This window comes from Anastrepha obliqua, chromosome 1 (assembly GCF_027943255.1).
Source record: "Anastrepha obliqua isolate idAnaObli1 chromosome 1, idAnaObli1_1.0, whole genome shotgun sequence".
Classification (NCBI taxonomy): Eukaryota; Metazoa; Arthropoda; class Insecta; order Diptera; family Tephritidae; genus Anastrepha; species Anastrepha obliqua.
The window spans coordinates 111,895,780-111,910,813 of NC_072892.1; positions in this window are offsets into that span (position 1 = coordinate 111,895,780).

The window sequence follows — 15,034 nt, forward strand, 5'->3', positions numbered from 1 at the left end:
GGAGAACGTAGGTTCGAATCTCTGTGAATCTCCAAAATGAAAAAAGTGCTTTCTAATAGCGGTCGCCCCTCGGCAGGCAATGGCAAACCTCGGAGTGTATTTCTGCCATGAAAAAGCCCCTCATAAAAAAAAATATCTGCCCTTCGGAGTCCGTTCGAAACCGTAGGTCTCTCCATTTGTGGAACAACATCAGGACGCACGCCACAAATAGGAGGAGGAGCTCGGCCAAATACCCAAATAGGGTGTACGCGCCAATTATATATCCATTCTGTCAAAAAAATATCGGAAGTTCTTCATTTAAAAAGCGCATGTTACACATATGTAACGCAGGTATTCTCTGCGATTTTCACTATGGATAAAAATATCGAACAAAGAATTTGTCTTAAATTTTGTGTTTTGAACGGGATTTCGTATGCTGAATCATTGAAAATGTTTCAGAAAGCCTCTGACGAGTGTGCTTTATCAAAAACACGGGTCTACGAGTGGAATAAGGCTTTTGCAGAGGGCCGAGAAGTCGTGGAAGATTTGCCCCGATCTGCTCGCCCATCAACGGATGAAAACGCCGACAAAGTTAAGGAAACGTTGCTGGAAAACCATCAAACCATCATTTAAGTTTGAGAGGGGTAGCTTATGACCTTAGCGTGTCTCACGAATCGATTCACAACATTTTACCCCATCAATTGGGCATGAGACACCTGGCTCCTCGACTCCTTCCCAGAGAGTTGAAATTCTTTCAGAAAATCCATCGGAAGAAGGTGGTTGAGCAAGTGAATTCGGACTCAACGTTTATCCAGCGCATCATAATAGGTTAGGAGACGTGGGTATATCAGTTTGACATACAAACCAATCAACAGGCGGGTGAATGGGGCTGTCCACATGAGCCGATAGCCAAAGAACCACGTCAAAGTCGGTCAAATTTTGATGATTAAACAATTATTTTGCGTTATATTGAACAATTTCCGGTACTTTTTTGACAGAATGTAATTTTTTGTCGCTCGGAGTGTTGATAAAAGTTTTCTTTTAAAATTCGCCTTCATGTGTGTTTTTTTGTTTGGAATTTTGATGATTTGGCTAAAAATCCGTGTTAAATTTTTTTTGTTGAAATTGTCATCAAAATTTTCAAACTTTTTAATCAAAATGTAGAAAAAAATTTGTGCATGCAGTTTTTAAACGCTCTGAGTGTTGATAAAAGGGAGTTTAAAGTGGCTTAAAATTCACCTTGATTTTTTATCATATTTTTGGGATATGGTGCCCTAGACAGGACTAGTTTACTGGGGCGACAGCCCTTGGTCGGGAAAAACCCGAGTCATTCCAGTAACGTAGAACCGGCTACCATGTGAAGGCACCCCGCACGACACTAACCACCATTTCACATGCCCCATCAAACCCACTCATCTAACATCCTGCTCCTAACATCCTAACTCCATCTAATCATCCCGCTGGAGCCAACCCGTCGAAGCAGCTAGTTTCCTGTGCTTACCGTTAGATGAGCTAGACGAAGACGACCGGTAATTACACTACACTGACAGGGTAAAGTTACTGCTACTTCTCCATAACGAATGTACACGTTTGTTTTCTAAGAAAAAAGTTCCCAAAACAGCCAATAAACTTTTCTTTGTTAATATCAGCGTGATTTTTGCACCTAATTATATAAAAATGAAATGGGCTATACAACTGCATACCCGAAATCTTTCTAAAATTTATTTTAAACTTTTGATGAAAATTTGTTAAATTACTAAATTTTATACAAAGTTTGAAACATTAAGTTATATGGTTTTTATTTAAATATTTATAAAAAAAATAATTAAACAGTCAAAACTTTGCAATAAATGGTGCTGCTATTTTTGTGAACACAAGTGTATATAAATTCCAAGATTCAGAATAAATTAGTATATTTTTTTATCAAACAGCAACAAACCCATTAAAATACTTACTTTTAATACTGAACTATAAAAGAACTGAAATTAGTATATGACTGAGGCTTACCTGCAAAGAAAATAAGAAATATTTGGATTAGTTGGAATTCGCATTTTTTAAGTTAAGGGGGTCTTCTACCGTCACGGTTTGAAAAAATCAATTTTTTTTTTTTAGATTTTTTAAAAGCTACTAATGTTAAGAGTATGCTATAAAGAGGGTTTTATGAAAAACATGTTCCTTCATGAGCATTTCGGGGAGAATACATGCATGCTGCAATCATGTGTTATACCAAACTTTATCTTTAAACGCCTTTTCCCGAAAGTTGACTTTTTTCAACTTTCTGGTCACACATCTACTATAAATATTTGTCGAATTCATTCCATCTTTTTTCCAGTTATTCAGTGAACATCTCGCTATGTTTTCCCAGACCACTTTTTTCAATTTTTGATTAGTTTAATTTTGCGGGCCTCTAAAGTGTAAAAAAAAGAGGAAATTTTCAAACTTTTTTTTTAAAATCACGCATTTCTTACAAATTTCAAAATATTTAAAATCGCCACTGGGAAAACATAGCCAACGCTACACTTTATGATAAAAAAAAAAATTTTTTTGATTTCAGATAAGTAAAATGGTCGATCGCGTGCCACAAAGTCGCCTAGGACATTTTTACAAGGGCAACCTCGAGGACGGTTCAAGGACACAGGGCCAAAGAATTCGATTTGAAAAATATATTTTTAAATAGTGCAAACTTGTGCAAATTAAATAAAAAAAATCTGATTTCATTATCTCAAGTGGTTGCTTTGTAATTAATTCCCAAAAATAGGCCCGAGATTAAGGCGCGACGGTAGAAGACCCCCTTAATATAATTTAATATTATAGTTGGAGTTATCTTAGAAATTAATTGCCTAAAATAAAACAGCCTAAATATGCGCAATCAAAGCCTACAGGGTTTGATTGATAAGTAATGAGCCTTCCCGCGCGGAGCGTCTGCCAAGCGATCAACCGAATCGGCTGGTGGTTCGCTGGCAACAGCGGTGCAGTCAACATCACTCCGCGCGTGAAAGCTGTTTTAAAAGTGTGTTAGGATTTTGCAGTGGCGAAAATGCAAGCGATCGTTGGAGCAACGTTACTCGATCAAATTTTGCGTAAAGCTAAACAAAACGAGTACCGAAACTATTGGGCTACTCAAGAAGGCTTACGGGGACAAACCTCTGTCCAGTGCCCAGGTAAAACGGTGGCACAAGTCGTTCAAGGAAGGCCGGGAGGACGTCGAAGACGAACAGCGATCTGGAAGGCCTTCGACGACGCAAACAGACGAAGATGTGAGTCCGCAAGGAGTTTGTACCTCTAGGAAGCACTGTAAACGCGGCATTTTGCAAAGAAGTGCTCCTTAGGCTGAAAAACCGCGACGTCCGGGTTCGGCCCGACCTCGTCAACAATTGGACCCTTCATCACGACAATGCGCCGGCGCACACCGCCTTCCTCTGCACCTCTGCATTGGCCAAGATGGGGGTTCCGGTGCTTCCCCACCCTCCCTACAGCTCAGATCTGTCCCCTTTGGACTTTTTCTTGTTCCCGCGCCTGAAAAGAAAGCTGAAGGGGAGGCGTTTCGACTCCATCGAGGCGATCCAAAAAACTGTGACAGCCGAATTGAGCGCGATTCCGGCGGATGAGTTTAAAATATGTTTCCTGCAGTGGAAGGACCACTACCAGCGGTGTATTGACGCTCAAAGGTCCTATTTTGAAGAATATTAGTTGTATAAGTCAAAGGGTTTAATAAAACTGCTTAAAAAAATAAGGCTCATTACTTTTCAATCAAACCCTGTATTTCAGTATTTTATTTTTTAGGCGCGAACACGTCAGATTCAATTTCATTCACTGCCCCACTCATTCACTCAAACCTTCCAACGCTTGGTATTTCAATGGAAATTTTAATCAGTCACATACATACATACTTATTTATGTACATACAAATAAAGGGGAAAAATAAAACATAATTCAATAAAGCAATAAGAATTTTTTGAGCTTTAATATCATTGCAATTGCGCGTATTTCGAATAGATTTCGGCGCGAATGGCTCACAACAGCGAATGGGTCATAAATGCACTTGATGACTACGTTTTTTAGTGTTCGCCCGAAAATCCGAAAAACTATACTGGCGCAGCACTTGAGCACTCAAGTGTTTTGTCGATAAGCGCTTTGGACCACCACGGGCATGTCATGCCGCCTATGGCAAATGAGTAATTGTTGCCACCTGTTGAGATGTCAGATTGGTAATGAGTGCCGTTCAAGCACAAGCGCTTTGGTACTTTCGAATTTGTTTTGCTTTGCTTTGCTCTGTTTTCCAATTCCAATTTACCACTCTAAATTTCAATTTTATTACTGGTCGTTTATTTTCTGGTAAAATGTCATTCAAATATGTTTTTACACGAACATTCATTCATTCGATTCAATGGAAAGCTGTACGGGCTGAATTTGACAATTTGCCAAACCTTGATTGTATCTCTACTAAGAATGCGTTTGCCATGGACAACAGGTTCCTAAGTATTGATGCAGTTGTCGAATTTGTTAAAAATTGTGTAGTTCATTTGTTTGTGTTGACAAAATGGAATGGCAAATTACCTTTTTTTGCAATACGGCGTCAGGTGCTTAAAGTTTAAAAGCCAAAAAATTATAATGAACTGCACTCACATTTTTACCACTTTTATTGACTTGATTAAAAAAATTGCTTTCATTATATGAAACCCTTCCTTGTTTTGATAGATTTCTTTACAATAATTACCAAAATATTCAAATTAAAGCTGAAAGAAAACCGCAACGCTTTCGGGAGCTATATTCGTTCTAGGAAAGGTTGTTCCAATATTCTAACTTCTGTGCGCTTTGATGGGACAATTTTTCAGTTGCGTACTGACTTAGTTAACTTTTTGATCTAACATTATGACAGACGATGACACTTTTAAGGCGTTTGCCCCTTTTAATTCTTTAATTTTTCCGTTATAATATTTTTGGATTTCGCGTATCTATCTTTAGCTGAGTTAGGCAAGTATTATTAGTGCCATCTCTTCTCTTTAAACGTCTATAAAATGTGGTTTTTCTAAGCATAATTCATATACCCATTTTTTCAAAAACAATGCAGTGCATCCATTTATGCCCCTTTATGCATATTTTTTAATATTTCCCTTCCGACTGGCTCTTTTTGTTAATCGTTGCATATTAGCACCCCTTACTCCAGTTTTACAGTCGGTAAGTAGGGAAGACCAAATTATAGACCAAGCTTTAAGTTGACAGTTTGTTCACAATTTTTCAAAGAAGAAAGAAAAACTTTATTTCGGTACTAAATTCATGTTCAAGTCTCATCAGCATAGTTTTCTTTGGCACCTTTCAACTGTCCTCAATTTAGCAACATTTTCTGACTACCGAGTCGCATCTTTCAGAGGAGGGCTTCAGGTCGACACCATCTACCTTGATTTCTCAAAAGCTTAAGGCAGAAATGTCATTTTATTTTATTGTAGTAGTTGGAAAGTCTTGGTTTTTGCTCCAAATTTTTATGCAGGTTAAACTCTAATCCCTTTGACAGTTAAGCTTGTTGAAGTCGAAACTTGTACCACAAGGTGGTTAGCTTACTGTGAGTTTCGTTGGTTGCCACTCTCCATAAAGGTGTAGAAAGGTGTATCCACTTAGACATGAAGTCACATTATTATACTACTAATTTGGACTCAAGTTCCCACCCTAATTCTCAATGTAGTGCAATCACATCGTCCCTCAGATAAAAGATAAAATAATGTGGATGGCTGCCAATTCCAAAAAAAGTAAGAGTTTAGACAGCGATATTACGTTTGGAAAGCGCAAGACAGTGGTGGGGGAAGCGTTCAACGCTCTCCACCTCCTCTTCGTTCCTGCAGGCACAGCGGAAGTCATTTGAGGGAATACCCATACGATTCCCAAGTGCTCCCATTAGCCAGTGATTATACCAACCACCAACGTACAAATTTTAGGTCGGCCTAAATTGACGAGGAATCTAGTTCTATGTTAATTTCGTCTAGGTCACTTGTCTAATTAACTCATTGCTCCATGGTTCAACTACTTTTGTTTACGTAATGTAGACCGACCTGATCCAGAGGCGGCTTGGCAGAATTAACTGAATTAAGAGAAATCAGCTTAACCGCGCGGCAATGCCCAGGAATGTAGCTGTGTCCAGGAACCTAGACAACGTTCGTGATGTACCGCTTAGCCAGCTCACACAAAAGGCGGTGTCCTTGAACCTTTTCTATTTGTTATATTCCTAAATGATATTGGTAGCTGTTTCAAATCTTCCAGGTTCCTACTCTTTGCGGATGATGTCAACTTTTTCATAGAATTACCTGTGCATCCGAAACACTTGCCTTGAGTCGCAGAATAATTTGTCATTATATAGCCACGAAATTGCAGAAAATTAATACAGGGGTATCTTCGAAGAACTTTAAGCAGGCGCGGGCAATAGGTTGTCCCGAATTTTTTTTCTTTAACGCAATACCTATTAAAATGTGCGGTAATGATAGTAGATAAACAAAGTAATAAGAAAATATTAGTTAAAGTTTTGAAAAATTTAAATTTTTATGATAGTTTTCCACTATCCTTAATTTCGACTACTCAACTTTTTCTTTTAAAACATTTTGCTTTTTGTTCTATTTAGGTCTATACGCAAAGACGTTTTGATTTGCATGGCACGAAGTGTGTTATTTTTAAATTATTAGTTCCATGCATAGTGGGACTACTTGGGACCACACACAGAGCTTAACGATTACCAACCAAATAAGGCACGTGTGGATCTGTATTTTCATTGAGGGAGCGAAAAGGGACAGTAGATGGAAAGTCGCAGAAACATCAGTTATTTCTGGAAAAATATTTTCGAACAAATTTGAACCTCATTTGAATTTAACTAAAAGTAGCCAAAAGACTGAGCCCACATTTCCTCATCCAATTATTTTCTTTTTGTCACCTACCCTCTCCGAAAAGTCTTCCAGCCAAATTTTAGTTGCTTGCAAATTTTATGAAAAGTCGTAAAATGTTTGTAGCGGAAAACTACAATTTGATCTCAGCAATACTTTGCACAAAACAAAAAAAAAAACAAATTAAAAACACCCACGAAAAGCAAAAATTAAATCAACTAACAATAAGACATAGAAACCGTCCTCATCATGTGATTTGCAAAATCTCGTAAAAATTCACTAAAAACAGCGCCGGCTCACATTCCACGAACTCCAGCAACGCAGCATCATAAGCGTCGGATGAAGCCATTGCCACATTGCAACACAGCTGCACAGCGTCATTATCTGCTGCAGCTGAGGCTATAAAATTTCAGAAAGCTGAAACAACCAAACTAACGAAAAAAAAAGAAGAAAACAGCCAGGCAAATGAGTCAAAAAACAAAGCGCCAGGAAGCAGAGATGAGTTTGAAGTGGCGAAGCAGAAAACAGCGTCGTGTGTATGCATTATGGCTATGTCACGTAGTGTTGCATGAATCATACGTTGGCCATTATGCTGGCATTAGAGCCAAAGAAATCTTCTAATTGCGTCGCGTTAAGTAACAAAAGCCACCAAATGGTGCACGGACCAACCAAAGCAGCAGGGAGGTGTGAATAAGAATGCGTTGGAGAATAGATGCAGAGCAAAGAAAGAACTGATCGAGAGGTTAAAGGTGGCTACGGCTACAAGAAGGAACACTGTTTAAATGAAGTGCTTTAGCAGAGGATAAAGAAGACAGTAATAAAGAGCCTTTGAATGTTTGTCGTTTTTCTTGCAGGCGACCCCTACCCATGCATTCTTCACTTCGACTTTTTTATTTTGCTTTATTTGGCTTTATTTTTTTTTTTAAACTTACTTTATTCTCTCCTTTTGGCGCTAATTGCACTGAGGTGTTGCTGACCTTAACGCTCCTAGACGCCCAACAATACAGACACAATCTCGGTTTCTAATCGTTGAAGCTGAGGAGCTGATTTTTTTGTAAGCAAAAGTAAGCCTTTTATGTCAACGTCAGCGGAAAATAAGCTCAAATGCAGTTTGGGTAAGCTGACTTCTTCAGAATCCCCATTTTCTTTTATTTTAATCGTTTCTTTTCTTCTATTTGCTGGTGCATGGCGCCTCTTCGCGTTGGGAAAGTGGAATCATTAAATATTTTGTTGTTTTTATTTTGTTATTCTCTTATCGGGTATAATATTTCGCAGTCATTAACTATTTTCGCTTTTAATGATTAGTGGATCAGCTGAAATAGTGAATATGGATTAAAGGAGTAATTAAATGAGTTGATTTTCTAGTAACTTAGGTCAGCTTTCACAGGCAGAGAAATGTTGAGGACACTCTAATAAGGAGACTATCAGCAGAATGTTTGCCTCGAAGTACCCTATGATTTTGTTTAAGAATTGTCGTAGAACAATTTCGATGGCTTTGAATTTAACCAATTGTATTCTTTGCATGTAATTGTAAATATATGAAGATAAAATAGATGAAAAAATTATTTAGATGTAAGAAAATGCCACACTGTTGTGATATATGAACAACTATATATATGTATATATACTTGACGCGTACACCCTTTTTGGGTGTTTGGCCGAGCTCCTCCTTATATTTGTGGTGTACGTTTTGATGTTGTTCCACAGATGGAGGGACCTACAGTTTCAAGTCGACTCCGAACGGCAGATATTTTTATGAGAAGCTTTTTCATGGCAGAAATACAATCGGAGGTTTGCCATTGCATGCCGAGGGGCGACCACTATTAGAACAATTGTTTTTTTTTTTAATTTTGGTGTTTCACCGAGATTCGAAACTACGTTCTCTCTGTGAATTCCGAACGGTAGTCACGCGCCAACCAATTCGGCTACGGCGAACAACTGGGCAAAAGCAAATCGAATAAAAAGGGACAAACATTCAAAGTGTGAATTGGTTTCAAGAAGCAACAGCAATGGGAGGTAGTTCGCACATTTTTATTTCATATCGAAAACCCACTCTTTTGAAATGGAAGTAATTTTTTTTTCTTTTTTTTTCAATTTGACAGAACTGGGCTAATGGTAATGAACCGAGTGCGGATTAAGGCGCAGGCATTAATCACACTCCAGATCTAAGCAAATCAACGAAAGATCGCGGCAAGATGAAGTTTTGACAAATACGCAGATTAAAAGGCAGTACATCCGAATAGAATGATGTATGGCCGATTTGACTTATGCAGACGTTTGAACATTTATTCAGAGTACTTGTGCTTTTAGAACAACAAGTAAAACAATTTTCCTAGGCAACAGTGACACTTTGAGGAGGTGCCTCTCTTTTCTGCGACACTGTAAAGACCTCCGCTTTAACTAAAGTTAATTGTGATGAACTCACTTTTCGTCTCTAGTTCATGTATTCATCTCTGTTCTTGTTACAAAAAACAGGTACTCGCGAGAACACCTAACGCGCAATTGCCTTTCGAAGTCCTGTGAGCATTCACGGCGCCCATTTTGGGTTGGCTTTAGAGATACAAAGATAATCAAGCTGGAGGATTTTCAAAGTGGTCATAAATGATAATTCAACCTCTTACGCTATTGGTTAAATTTAAAACCTGCTTCTTACAGAACAATTTTTTTCGGTTTTTCGAATAGTAACTGAGAATGTGGAGAGCCCGATTGATTGCTTGAATAGAGTACGCTAGCTATATACCATGATTTTTTCTGGCGAAGAATTTGTGTAAGCAGATGGCATCTCTTCCATGATAATCGCTTGCTTAGTGGCAAACTTGGTTCGTGTCTTAACTTCTCCAAAGCTGTTTTTTTTCTCCAAAGTTGATTTTTTCTTTTTAATAATGTCGTCTATTCCACGATTATGAACCGATTTGTCTGACACTTAGTGCTTAGTCTATTCTACGTACTTTTTGACCACCTTTTATTTTCGTACGAATTTATAGCTCATCAATTTCTAAAGCCGTTTCAATAGGGCTTTACACAAACGATTTTGCAAAAGTTTCAGTTTAAAAAACCTTAATAATTGATGTTTTCTTCTTCAAGTTTAAGGCATCGATTTCAATGAAACTTAGCCCTTATAGTTGCACTGAGTCATCAAGCAGTGTTAGATGAAAATTTGACCACACCCATTAGATGAATATTCTACTAATACTTCATTTATTTATTTGCATTTATTTAATTTTGTAATTTATTCAACAACCACATTATTAAATTAATGGCACAATAAAAGGAAAAATATAAAAAAAACGTTCTCTGAAGCAGATGAGATTTATGAAAACCTACTCAACCTACAAACACATATAAAATATGCACATATGGGAACTCAACGCATGAGCATTCACATGTGCACATGAACAGTAGCTGAACGAACTTCCTCACGCACTATGCGGCGTCAGCGTACTGCATACAGCAGTCAAGTAGAGAGTTCAACACTGGGGTAAGCCACTTGGCAGCAAAGAAATAACCGAATGCAAACTTAAAGGAGGCAGCACGAATGGAATGATGTTGGTAGATGACATGAAGAGGGGCAAAATAATACATAAGTGCACTAGTAGACGTAATTCGTGCACGGGCAGATGATTATTGCCGGCAATAGCTGATAGCGGCAGTGGCCAACTGACTGCCGAACTGCCGGGCTGCCAGCTACCGTTCGCCGGCTACTGGCTGTTGCTCGTCGAACTGCTACGGCACTTCACGATGTGGGTCGAGAATGCCAACATTTCGTTGAATGCCGGAATAATGAGCGCGATAATACGATAAGCACTGACACTGATGCCACCGCTGAAGACTGGCTGGCCCTGAATGCACGACAGGGTAGAGTGTATGTACAAGTAGATGCAACGCGTCGGTCAGATGTGTCATGCGAATGCAATAAGCGGCGAATGGTGCATCGAATTTTCGTTTGTTGTTGTAATCGTTGTTGCGTTAATGCCATCATCAAACAGATGCAATGTGATGGATGCCATGCCATGTGACGCAGCACTTCCAACAATGGGCAGCCATAAAAAAATTTCTTGATTTCGAACGAAATGACGCGTGGATTATTATAAAGTAAGAAGCGATTTATATTTTCCTTCCTTTTTTGGTATCATTTTTAAATAACTAAGTAATTGTGGGTTAGCGCTAGAGAAACCTTTTTGTTGGACTGCTCATTTAGTGTTGGCGTTGTGTATAAATATTTCGATGCTTTACGCATAGGTGCCACGATTTGATAAAAGGCTTTTTACGCTTGTTTGTGCTTTTGGTTATTTTTCAATACTAAAACCGACTAGGCGAATAAAATGTATGTGTTTTTGAAAACTGAATTAACGAAGACCTAAAAGGTATAAATTTCGACGAAGTCGACAATTGTAAGTGCATTAAAATGTTGATATCAAATTACAGTAGTTCAGAGAAAGTTTAAAGGCATACACATATTTAAACAGAGTTGCCACCTATTTACTAAATTCAAATTAAAAAATATATATAAATTACTTAAACACAAAAGAGTAGATATCAAACAAACGTCATTTAAGAATTCATTAACCGAGAAAAACTTTGAAATAGGGTTGCCACTATTAAAAAATTTTTTTTTTAGAATGGCATTAACCTAAAAATATTTATTACAATATTGATATCAACGGAAGGAGTTTGAGAAGGTAATAAAACATTATTTTCGAACCAGGTTGCCATCCCTTCAAAAAAAAATTATTTAAATACAGAAGTTAATTAAAAAATTGCAATATATAAACAACACTCTTTCTTTCAAATTGGGTCGCCTGTACTAATAAACTTAAATTTTTTGCGTATGGTAATTAAAAACATGCGAGGTGTGTTCAAAAAGTATCGCGAATTTTGTGTTTTCAAAAATTATTTATTTATTCATTAATATCTAATTTGTCCCCTTCAAAGTAATCCCCATGAGATATTATGCACTTGTGCTAACGTTTTTTCCAATCTTCGAAGCACTTCAAAAAATCATTTTTTTTATCGTGTTCAGCTCCTCCTTCGATGCCGTATTTATCTCGACAATTGTAGCGTAGCGTCGTCCTTACAAGAAAAAGTCACAGCGGGCCAGATCTGGGGAATACGGTGGCTGTGTCATTATTGGTGTGTTGTTTTTGGCCAAAAAGTCGCGCACAAGCAATGATGTGCGAGCAGGGGCGTTATCGTGATGCAAGAGCCAAATTTTGTTCTTCCACAAATCCGGACGTTTCTGGCGGATTGCGCATAACTTGCAGGTAATATTCCTTATTGACCGTTTTACCCTGTGGCAAGTACTGATGATGCACAACGCCCCTCCATTCGAAGAAAACGTTAAGCAAAACTTTAACATTCGACCGAACCTGGCGCGCTTTTTCGGTCTTGGTTCGTGTGACAGCTTCCATTGAGATGATTGAGCTTTGGTTTCCACGCCATAACCATAAACCCACGACTCTTCATCAGTTATGACCCTCTGGAGCAAATTTGGGTAGTCGCGGACAGAGTCCAACATCTAATTAGCAATGTTCATGCGATGCTGCTTTTGGTCGAAATTGAGCAGTTTTGATCTTCAGCAACTTCTTCTTCAGCAACTTCTCTAACGGTAATTCGACGATTGGCCAATACCATTTTCTTCACTTCATCAATTTTGTCGACTGTTGTTGTAATGCTCGGGCGTCCGGCACGCTTTTTGTCGTTCACATCTTCTCGGCCTTCTGAGAACGTTTCGTACCACCGCTAAAGTTGCTTTGGTACAAAGTAGCTGCTCCATATGGCACAGTCAACATTCGGAATGTATTTGCGCACTTGATATCGTTTTTCATACAAAATTTGATACAGGTTCTTTGATCCATCTTTTTGAACAGGTAAAAATCGAAGACGAACCGAAACACGTACAAGCACAGCAGCTGTCAACAATTAACTGAACATTCAAAATGGCCGAACTCGCCGGCATGAGGAGAGACATGAGTACCAACATATCGCCACAAAAAAATCGAAATTCGAATATACGTAACCTGCGAAAATTCAAAATTCGCGATACTTTTTGAACACACCTCGTATTGTAATAATGGCATCAAAGCAAAGCTATTTGAGAAAACCACAATCTAGACATATTTTAAAATAAAAGCGGTTTGATAAATAATTACTCTAGAATTATTTATTATAGAGTTGCCAACTATATAACCATTTAAATTATGAGATTAAGTTATTTTAATACAGCAATCAACCGATGGCGTAAGTTGGACTACGTTAATTCAAACATAATTGTCGATCAGGGTTACCACCTATCAACAACACTTTAAATGTGGTTGTCACTGACTACAAGAAATTCAATTTATTAGGTATGGTAGTTAACAAATGTTTTTTAATATTGGTATTAAAGGAAACAGTAGCATAAAGCCTTCCCTGAAATATTTGTAAAAGGAAGTTGCATGAGAAAGAGCTAATCTAGAAATATTGGGTAGTCGAAAAAGTCTTTTCGTATTTTGTCAATAGATGTCGTTGGAGTCATCTTTTTCCAGTGCTACCAATCACATTGTGTCATATCATATGGTGTTAGAAAGGTGACATTTTAAATTTAATTCGAAGAAGTTGAAAAAAAGTTAAAGCTGTTTAAAAATGAGTGAAAATATTGAAGAAATTCGCTATATTTTGAAATTTTTGTATGAAAACGGGAAGAATGCCACGCAAGCCACCAATGAAATTTGAGAAGTTTACGGAGACGATGCTGTATAAGTTCGTGTAGCACAACAATGGTTCGCTCGCTTCCGTTCGGGAAATTTCGATGTGAAAGATGCACCTCGCTCCGGTCGACCTATCATTGAAAAAGTCGATGAAATTATGGAAAAGATTGACCTGGACCGTCACATAAGCTGCCATGACATCGCCAAGGCACTAAACATTCATTAGCAAATGATTTTGAACCATTTAAAAAAGGCTGGTTACAAAAGCTCGATGTTTGGGTACCACATGAATTGTCTGTCAATTATTTATTTCGGTCAATGCAGAACTCCCTTAATGGAGTAAAGTTGGCTTCAAGAGAAGCCTGTGAAAATTACTTGTCGCAGTTTTTCGCCGAGAAACTACAAAAATTTTACACTGATGGAATAATGTCTCTAGAAGAAAAATGGCAAAAGGTGGTCGACCAAAATGGTACATATTTGGTTTAATAAAGTTAGTTATAAATATAAAAAAAAATGAGTTGAAATTTGATTAGAAATACAAAAAGACTTTTTCGACTACCCAATATTTAAAAAAAAATTCCAACTATCTAAAATATCTATATTAAAGTAAGTTGATTAAAGGCGATTTGATACCAATTAGGCATAATTTAATTCAGAATAAATTTTGAGTAGAGTTGCCATATTGTTTTTTTTTGTACGATGTATTCTACTTATTAACTTTTACACTTGTCTAAAACTTATAACAATAAAAGTAAGTAGCATAAGGAATACTTTAACGTAGCAAAAAAATTAGAGCGGGGCTGCCACTATTTGTTGTAAAAAATTGTGTATTATATTTCTGTATAACTGTTTAGAAATAATTTAGGTTAGAGTAAATTTTTCGTAGGGTTGCCACCTTATTATTAGTGTAAAAAATGTGTTATTAATTTTGCTATATAACTGTCTACGAAAAATTTAGTTCAAAGTAAATTTGGTGTTGAGTTACCACTTTTTTATTGTTTTGTCCTATACTAATATATCCACTTGTCTAAAACTCGTAGTGATAAAAGTAAACTATTTTTAAGCTTAAGGAATACTTTAGCGCAAAAAAAGTTTGAGTAGAGTTTTCACATTTGTATCGTAAAAATAGTTTATTAATTTATCTGCATGTTTTCTGTTTAGTAATAATTTAGTTTAGAACAAATTTTGAGCAGGGTTGCCACTTTTTTGTTGTAAAAAATATTTTATAATATTATTTTTTCTGTATAACTGTTTAGTAATAATTTAATTTATAATACATTTTTAGTAGTGGTTGTTTTACTCATTTGATTGAAGCATTTATTCAACCAAAGTTTATTTTTCATAAATGCACCATTTGGGCAATACAACACTCACTAGCAGAGCCACGCGCAAGTGCTACTGAAGAAGCTGAATACTTGCGTGTCCCACAATGTTTCACCTGCCATTCGCATTCACTTCAAGCGTTCATACGCAAGTTCGGGCGGTGGCCATCAAAAAGTGCCTGCT